At 32.9% G+C, this 10,298-nt stretch overlaps 1 pseudogene; it reads right to left on the reverse strand.

Moving 5' to 3' along the window:
- Positions 1–3,412: 3,412 nt before the first annotated feature.
- On the reverse strand, positions 3,413–8,013 carry LOC114756279 (G-type lectin S-receptor-like serine/threonine-protein kinase At1g11330; annotated as a pseudogene).
- Positions 8,014–10,298: the final 2,285 nt, after the last annotated feature.

A 10,298-nucleotide genomic window follows, 5' to 3' on the forward strand; every position in this document is an offset into this window, starting at 1 on the left:
ATTCATTGCAAGCCTTATTCCCAATTACTTTGTTAAATAGGATTTTTAGCCAATTTTCCCCCTTAAGATATTAAAAGATAGGCATGGCTAATTAAATTAGTTGGGATGTTACATAATATTTTGCTAATTTTTTTTCCAGCATGACATAATATTTCTCACCATCACAAAATCCCTAAAATTTTGAAGGGGAGGAAGAGAAGGAGAGGGAATTACAAAAGTACAAAATTTTATACCTCCTATCTTTTTTTTATTTTTCCCAATCAAACACACTCAGTCTTTATCTCTTCCTCTTAAGAAGCTCTAGCCAAGTAGGGCCTAACTGCCTGGTTAGGATATAAATTAAGGATTAATTTTTCTTGAAGTGAAAATTTATTCATGGAACTATTTCATTATGAACGTCTAACAATATAAACTTTTGTTGTTGCAAAAATATACATGAAGCTTTTAAAATTGTATAAAACTACCATGGCTATTAAGTCAACTAACGTTGATTGCTTAACAAACATGTAGATAAAAAAAATGATATAAAAATACCTATGGTGTTTTCAAAATGGTGCAAAAATGCTATAGCCATTGGAAACTTCAGGTGCATTTTACACTATTTTCATTATTAACATATTTGTTAAAAAATCAATGTTAGGTGACTTAATAGCCATGGTATTTTTACATAATCTTTAAAAAATTTCATGTATACTTTTATACCCTAAAGATGTTTATGGTGTTAAATGTCCATAATGAAATATTTTATGGGCAAAGATTGATTATATATCTAAACTTTCGTTTTGGTAAATTTCACAAAAACAGTCCTTTTAAGGTAATTTGCACAAAAAAAATGATTTGTGATAATATAATTTAAACATTTTTAATATAATCAATATCAGAAAACATCATCCAACCATGAACAATTTCATAAAATCCATTGTACTCAAAATCATCATATTTAATAAATCTCATCCGAAATTTATTCTTCCAAGCACTGATATGCATGATCTTCTAAATAAAGTACAGTTACAGTAATATAGGAATTAAACACAAGTGAAGTGCAAATTCCTATATGACGCCAAGTATTTGGTGAAGAATCATGTCTGTACTTTTGTTATGCCACGAGTCCCAGCGGTGTAGGTAAATGATCCAAAGCTTGCATATCACTGTCAAATAGCAATTGACAATTTCAGATCACAAAAAAATAGGCTAAGATGATTATCATACAAAATTATCTATCTGGTCTTACTAGAATTAACACGCCTGTAAAATTGGAGATGCTAAAGAGACTCAAAAGAATGCCCATGCAGCAACCTTAACATTAGATACATCAATTGCATAGACTTTAAAAAAATATATCATAGTTTCAAATGCAGTTTTTGATACCACTAGCCGGATACCCGAGTGTTTATATATCAAGTGTATCAAGTTTACTACTAGCAAGTCTAACAGGAACAGACCAAGAAAGATAATCATAAGGCTCTGCTACTATAGAAACAACCAGGTCTAGAACATTGATAACCAGGATTCCCACTATGATTGAATAATTGTTAGGGAGAATCACTATTAAATTCTAAAGAAAAAATTTAATTACCAAAAAATCTGTTAACAGCTAAAGAACTTGCAATGACAAGTATAGAAAATGACAACACATCTAAACTGCTCCCTTGTCATTGAAACTTTTTGGTAATTAAATCCTTTCCTTGAGGCCTTATAATAATTCTTCCTAATTTTTAACATGTATTGGTCCAGAAAAGAATTTGCAGCTCCTAATCACAGATAAAATATAGCTGCACTTTATGCATCCTCTTAGCTTCAGATCATTCAGACACTGACATTGAAGTGAATTTCTTATAAAGCACCATCTCATTATCCGACAAGTCAAATTTCTTTAAATGATGAACAGATTAGATATAATTATTTTAAAATTATGGTCAAGTCAAATTACTTGGCGTTAGGTAACTTATCAGAAACAGAAGAAACACAATACCCACTTCAACTTTAACAAAGTTATGACAAAATCAAGGTGAAATGCAGGCAGTTCTATTATAGGCCGAAATGATGCTTGTTGACTTGAGCATCATATTGCTTTTTGCTGTTTAGTTGCTGAGGTGCTTATAGTCAAAAACTTAGAGCAAAAGGTGCTTACTCCCTTAAAAGATGCCATTACACGTTTTGGAGGGAACGAACCCTCCCATCTTGATTGACTTCACCCAAGGTTATCATACAAATAGCAGTATAAAATAAAACTTACACAATTATAAAGCAACAATTCAAAGTTATAAACAATATGCTACTTTTGTTAGCATCACACACATGAAAGAAAAAATGAATACAGAAAAAGTCAACTATGAGATAAACTCTATGTAGCTTATCAAGCTGTTATCATCAAAGTAGATCTCTCCACCTTCTACATGACTATAGAACGCAATTTCACCTAAGCCCTCAAAATCATTTGATATACAGCCTCAATATAATATATATACTAAACAGAAAACAATCCAAACACTGACGTATAAATCATATATACTATACAGACAGATCCAATTTGTGATAGGCCAGAGAAAAGGACTTACTTCCTTGCGATATAGTTAGTAAACAAATTGTGAGATTATGCTAGACAAAGAAGGAACTCATTCTTTTGCTGTCTAATATTCTAATATAAGGAAGATCCGATATACTAAACAGAGGAGGAAGATATCTCATATCTGTAATTTCTATTAGGACGTAGGGTAAGGGAATCTGAATTTCTTGTATTATTCATGATCAAAAGGTAAGTATATACAGGAGAGATAAGCCTAGGCATTTATGGCTCGTAATGACATGATAATACCCTAAGAGTAACATCTTAATAACATCTGATCCTAAAATATATAATGTCTTTACAATTTCTAATATTCTTCTCCCCCTTCACTATAATTCTGATTTCTCCCTCCCACTTTCTTCCCTCAACAGCCCCTCGAAACGTCACAAACTCACCTCCATTCTTCACTTTAATCTTATTATAGTCATCTTGAATTATCTTGACAGACCACAAAAACTCTGACGTCAGGTTCACTCTCTCCCATGCTTTGCTCAAACACCAGAAACCTCCCCTTTATCTTTTGCTTGTTTGTTTAAACTATCTCTTATTGATGAGTGTAACTAAACCTCCACTTATTTCACATAGAATTGACAAATGAAAAGAACTCAGCCTGTAAAATGTACAAAATCAAGGAAGATAGAGGGGAAAGAAAAGTTTCAACTAATAGCAAAGACATACAAAGGGATCTGAAAGTAGGATAATCAATTGGAGCCAATGTAGGGAGATAGAAAAGACGGAGGGAGAAAATACCATATGGGGTGAGGGAAGAAATCATATCCAGCAATTCGCAAGAGGGAAGAAACTGAAAGAGAAAAGAGGGAGGAAGGTGAGAAGTCTCGTGCCTACCTAATGGAGGATAACGACGTTCATTGCTGGCATGAGAGACCAGATGGAGGTTAACTACACATTAATGTAACAATAAAGACGTTCATTGCTGGCATGAGAGACCAGATGGAGGTTAATTACACATTAATGTAACAATAAAGAATGCAGTGTAATTCCGTAACAATAACAAATTAATATTTAGAGACTTGAAAATAAAATCAGATAGCTAAAAGTAAAATACATAGAACTAGAAAATCAATAAATAAAAAGACGGAAAGTCACACAATACAACAATATTGATTGGACTTACCTAGGTCAAGTCCTCTTGAACCCAAGGAATTTTCTTCACCATCAAAACAATTACAATGGTTGGTTTCCAAGCTCGGTATCAACTTGTACAAAAGATTTATAAGCTCACCAACAACTTAAGGTTTTTGTTAATATCACCTGGAACTTACAAAAGTCTAGGTTTCTACTCAACTCACCCTTGGCTGATTTCTCCCACTAAGTAAATTTACAAAATATGAAAATATAGACCTATATACACAAGCAATATGCTCAAGCTCAAGGAAGTAGACCATTATCCTGGCAATAACTCCCCAGTTAAGTAATCACGCATTATGATGGGAATGCCCAATTCTCACCAGCAAGATGGACCAAATTAGGTACAACTACAAGAAAAAGGAACAATATATTTTTGGCAATATATTTCTATCTCCCCTCAAAATTAGAGATAGTTACTTTATTGATGGACATAATTCATTACTTCTTGGACTTTGTTCTGTTGCATGAGACATAGTCTGCCTAAGGATGAATGCGGGTTGGCTTGGGGGAGGAATATCTACAATCTCACTTTGAAGCATTGACATTACCGAGGCCATAATAGGCCTATCCTTTGCAAGTTCTTGTACACATAAAAGACCTATATGTGTGCACTTCAATATATCTTCATGAAAGATTGGATCATATATTCGTGGATCTATCAGCGTATAACATTGGCATTGATCCATAATTTCCATGCCTGTGGAAAATAATAACGAGAGAAAATGATAGTAGTCAAATATAACTGCTGTTTTCATCAAGACAAAGCTTTTGCAAGAAAGAAGGCTGCAAATTGAAGAGGCTTACAAATCCTAAAAGTGTCAAAGATTCTGCATCTTCATAAAAGCTAGTGTTTTTCCTTCCACTAATAATCTCTAGTAGCAAAACACCAAAACTAAAAACATCAGATTTCTCTGAATAGAGTCCCTCAGTTGCATATTCTGGGGAAATATATCCACTGCATTTAAACAATAAATCGTTAAGTTCTCAATATGCTATTGATCTTGGACAAAAGGGGGGAAAAAGCTTACTATGTTCCAACAATTCTTTCTGTATTTGCTTGATTTTGACCACCTCCAAAAAGTTTTGCCATCCCAAAATCTGATATCTTTGGATCCATCTCTTCATCCAACAGTATGTTACTTGCCTTCAAATCCCTATGTATAATTCTTAATCTTGAATCTCTATGAAGATAAAGTAATCCTCTAGCTATTCCTTCAATGATGTTGAAGCGCCTTCTCCAATCTAAGTACTTTTGTTGCAGCGGATCTGCAAAGGATTATTTTGGGAAAAAATTGATGACAAAAAGCAAACACTGAAAGGAAGATTCTTCATCACTCCCAACAACTTACTTGGCATTGTGACTTAAGATGTACCTTAAGTCCTTAACTATTTCCCTGTAAATAGACCATATAAAATGTTCATACACTCCATTGAACATGCATATCAAGAAAATAAACAAACATGCATCACTATGAAACACGGGAAGCTTACATCAGTTAAACTAAGAGCGATACTATAAAAATGTGTTTCTTTAAATATTCATAAACATAATGAAGTTTCCACTTTTTCCCTATCCCTCTTATGTAATGAAAGGAAACATCAAATTTAGTAAAATAGGTATCAGAATATACACTAACCAAAGATATATGCATCCAAGCTTTTGTTTGTCATGTATTCATAAACTAATATCTCTTCATCTTCTTCAATGCAACAACCAAGTAGTCTAACAAGATTTCGGTGTTGAAGATTGGAAATCAACTCCACTTCATTAATAAACTCTTCAATGCCCTGCCTAGATGATCTTGATAATCTTTTTACTGCTATTTCTTGTCCGTCTTCAAACTTTCCCTGAAATAAATGATAAGAGACCTAATTTCTTAAGATTTGGAAAATAATTAAATTAAAAAGAAAATGAAAACTACCTTGTAAACAGGACCAAAACGCGCCCTGCCCAAGTTTATTTGCCAAGTCAAAGTTGTTTGTTGCAATTGCCAATTTTCTAAAATCAAAAAATGATAGCTCTTGATTATGAGCTTGCTTCAAGTTTGAAATCCTTCTTTTGTCATGAATCTGCATCTGCGTTTTCCCTGCGTTTTACACATTTTTTCACCTCAAAATCATTGAGAAACATATATCGTTATTCTAATTCTAGGTTACTATAGCCATGAATCAGCTACCAGCTCTGATATAATCTTTGTCAAAATGCTGAAACTCATGTTCACAGGAATTTCTAAGATTTCAAAATTTCTTTGCATCCTATATATCTAAATGATAATAATGATCTCTCCATCTTTCCCTTGTATGTATGCATGCATCAGGATGTATTTATATATGTATGTGTGTGTAAAAGAAAAGGATAAATTTAACTTCAATTATCTAAAAGCTAATGATAATTTCTATACTGAAAAATTAGTATTAAATTTTGTGATAGAAGTATGTTTTCAATGACTGCTCTCAATCTAGATATGCTCTTATATTTCTTATATCCATGTCAAGCAAGTTGGCCCAAAAAAAAAAAAAAACGTCAAGCAAGTGTTTAAGATTACCTTTTTGCTTTGACCTCATCTTCCATAAGAAATATCCCAAGGCCATGATAAAAATTGTTCCTATCAGAGTTGATATTATAATAGGTGTTATCATGTTCCTCCTGGCCTTATCTATATCAAAGAAAAGAAGAAATTCAGATAGTCTCCATTTTCTGACAATATGTTCAACACTGTTGCATATATTATCATCAAAAGTGAATTTAAAAAACAAAGGAAATTCCCTAAGCATTTATTATAAAATTCACTCATAACTAGATAACATGTGCACTTGTTTTGCTATCAACCATTACGTTAGTAGATCTCTTCAATGAAAAATGACCCCACATGTGATAACTTTATGGAAGAACCTAATAACAGTATCAATCACACGTAGGATAAGAAGTACCAATGTTCACATGGATATTTAAAATGACAAGACATCACGAGATAGATAATGCCTAAATTAAATCTGAAGCTTTGTTTTAAATCCTATACAGGTTAAACAGAAAACAAGTGTGTCATTAAGTGTTTTAAGGAGCTTTCTTTCATTAAAAGAGATACCTAGTTCTGAGTAGGCCAAACGTATGAAAAGATCAACTCCTCCAACTGAGAAACTTTGTATGTCAAGTAAATCTGCATTCCATACCATACAGCCAAGGCTTTTATCATAGGCATAAGCTATACAAGAGCTATTCTTCAGGCATCGAGTTTGGCAATCTGCAGAATCCTTAGCAAAGTTAGAAGGTGACGCTTCTGCATGATCTGGTAGCTTTACCCTCTCCAGCTTCAAGAACCCATCTGGCTTGCTGGCTTGAGAAAAATTTTTGTCCCTCTCTTGCTGAAGTGCTTCTCTTCTCACGCACCCACTGGTCCAATTTTGCCTTCCCCATTCTTCTTCGTTATTTGGTTCAAACCCTCTCAAGCAGCTGCAAATTGGTGAGCTTAGAGAATTGCAGATCCCAAATGGGCCACATTTGCCATAAATATCACACACAGAATTCTCACTTACCCACTCACGATCCCATAAATTCGTGTGAGAATTCCAACGTTGTTTTTTGAGTTTACCTTTGTGACCTAACTTTAGAGTTAGCAATGCAGACTTGTCTGTGTAATGAAAATATAGGTCAAAACTCCCTCCCAGCTCTCCTTGCATCTGAAACTCATTTAGGGACATAGATGAACTCTGGGGTACCCCAAGAAAGTGTGTGCCATTCCAGGGACCACTACGCCAGTAAGGATGATTTTCTTTCCATACAAACACTTCAGTAGCATTAAGAGGTTTAAGGCCGCAAGAAAATCCTCCATAGGATGGATCTGATGTACTTTTCCATGATGTAAGTTGCATATTAGTACTGAATTTCATGTTTTGTAATAATGTATTATCAGGATGCTGGAAACTCTGCCACAGGAATGCGCCAGTCGTTCTATCAATGAGTACAAGGTTGCCAGAATTTAAGAGTTGGGCACTAGAATTTGATGCCATTGAGACATTGGTTGACCAAACAACCTGTTTTTGCCCATTCAAAACAACAAGATTGCCATTCCCTGATATTGTGAGAATCCCTGAAGGATCTGTCAGTGGGTCGTTTTTGTTAGCCACCCAAACAACAGAGGATTCAGACATGAACCAAATTCCTAGGTAGCAATTTGTGGAATTCCGAGGCCTGAAGAATCCCAGAGTGAACATGCCATTATTCGAGCTCACTGTTTCACGTTCTTGGATCAACACAGATGGTGCGACAGTGTCCAAGCCACTAACAAGAAAAGTGAAAAGATATACGAGAACAGCAAGTAACAAGCAAGCATTCTCACTGAATCCCATGAAAACCATGATGATTATAAGAAATACAGAAAAAGAAAAGGGTTTGGTCGTCCAACACTGCAAGCAATGCTAGTAATTTTATAATATACTATTAAACTGGAAAAAAAAATTGGGAGTTCGCAGGGACTTTCACCAAAGACTTCTAAGACGGCTGAATTAATATTTCTACATACCGTACAACTATTGAATCTTCTAGTATTCATCGATCCTAGTCTGCTAAACAAGGTGTGAACAATAGAATTTAGACGCGTACCCGTGATTTTCTCGCATTTATCTGTGTCCCACATGCTTAAACTTGAAGTTAGCAGAGAAAGTTCGGTCTTCTCTAATCGCAAAATGAACAGAAGAGCTTCAGCCCTTTTCACTTCCAAAGCAAAAGCAGAAAGCGTGATGTCCAAATTGTTCAAAACAAAGTTGGCCAAAAAAAATTTTTCAAAACAAAAAATTAGTTAAATTAATTATTTATGAAAAATATGTTATTATTTTTTTATTTATTAACGTTTGAACTAAACTCCCTTGTTGTAAGCCATTGACATAAATAATTTGGATAAAATATTATACATTAAGAATAATGTGAACTGAGGTCAAAATAAATTCTCTAATTAACTTTTATATATTTTTTTTAAAGTTCTCTCTTATTAATACTTCTTTGGTTACTATCCACCCAGCTTAAAGTTATTATCATATTCTTTTATATTTATAAAGTGAAAAAGTGGATATTTAATCTTTTAACCTCACACGATGCTTTATTTTAGTTCATAAATTTTGTAAAATGTCTCCTCCATCTTTGAACCTTATGCCCTTAAACAGAGAAAGATCTCCCAAAAAAACCACTTAAATTCTAAAATTACAAAAAGAATGCTAATATATCAAAGAACAGATTAGTACAGAGTAGCAATCTAGTATTTCAATATTTAAACAAGAATAGTCACAAGAGCTCTGAATATAAAAATAATCAATACTTCAGTAAAAATAATTGATAGCTAAATAAAAAGTCACCAAAAGAGTAGTCAGCACTAAAACTTCAACCAGAAATACTTAGGCGGCATTCTAAAAAAAGAGGGAAAAATTACTAGAGGCAAAATTGTAAAATTATCAACATATCAAAATTCCAATTTGGTCATGAATATTGATTTGGGATTTTAGAAATTGTGTCACCATTTTGGAATTTGGAATTTCAAATGGTATTTATTTATCATTTTCCTTAAAAAAATGCCTACATAGAAATTTTAAATATTACAAAAGATTTTTAAATATTGATATATTAAGTTTAATTTTTAATATAATAGTTATTGTCGAAAAAATTATTATTTGATACTAATAATGTAGAGTTAGATAAATGAAAAGATATTTCATCAAATTAAAAAATCAAACTAAAAGCTTGTATGTCCAAATATCTGTTTTTCATCCATTAATTATCAAATATTTATAAACGCACTTTTGTGAATTTGGAAATCCAAATTTAGACGCGTGTGTAATGGAAAAATTAGATTCAAAGGAATAATTGAAAAGGAGAGGGAGATTTTGTTGGACCGAGAGAGATTTTTGCGTTTCTTTCAACGTTATGACTCAGATACAAAACAGAGACCATAAATTTTGGTCAATTGGCGGGTCAATGAAGCAAATCCTTTTGGCCAATAATGATTTTTTTCTAATTTTGATTTAGACATTGGGTTTTTGAATTCCCACCCCCCTCCCAAAAAAAGTCTAATATATATCGGTAGAATATAAACAATACTGGATGCGTTGAAAATGTTGAGAGTTCATATTAATGAATACTATATTTTAGATTATCAATTGAAAGAGACATTGCAACTGGTAAAACTATTGAATTTGTATAATGTGATATGGTTCTATAAAATTGAGGGCTAACCTATGAAATAATATAACTCTTGATTCATAAGGTAATTCTAACTAATTCATATAACTTGAAAAGAAAATTAGTTGCAGTTTTTGTTTTTTAATGGTAGTACAAAGACAAGCCAAAGCTTGAAGAATCAACTCTAGAACATATATAGTTCTAGAACCCATGTAGGCACTCATAAGATAAAAGTAATCTAGTGAATAAAGCTTTCAAGATGAAATGACATTTGTTTTCAATTACATTCTTATTTATTGTATTAATGTCAAAAACTACGTTAGATTCTTTTAGACACTTGTTAAATTCTAGACGTTAGTGGTTTTATTTTGAAAACTGACCAACCAAACCCTACACACTAGACACTAATATGCACCT

The sequence above is a fragment of the Neltuma alba genome, unplaced genomic scaffold (assembly GCF_004799145.2).
Source record: "Neltuma alba isolate B1F8T4 unplaced genomic scaffold, ASM479914v2 tig00010380_pilon, whole genome shotgun sequence".
In the NCBI taxonomy this organism is placed as follows: Eukaryota; Viridiplantae; Streptophyta; class Magnoliopsida; order Fabales; family Fabaceae; genus Neltuma; species Neltuma alba.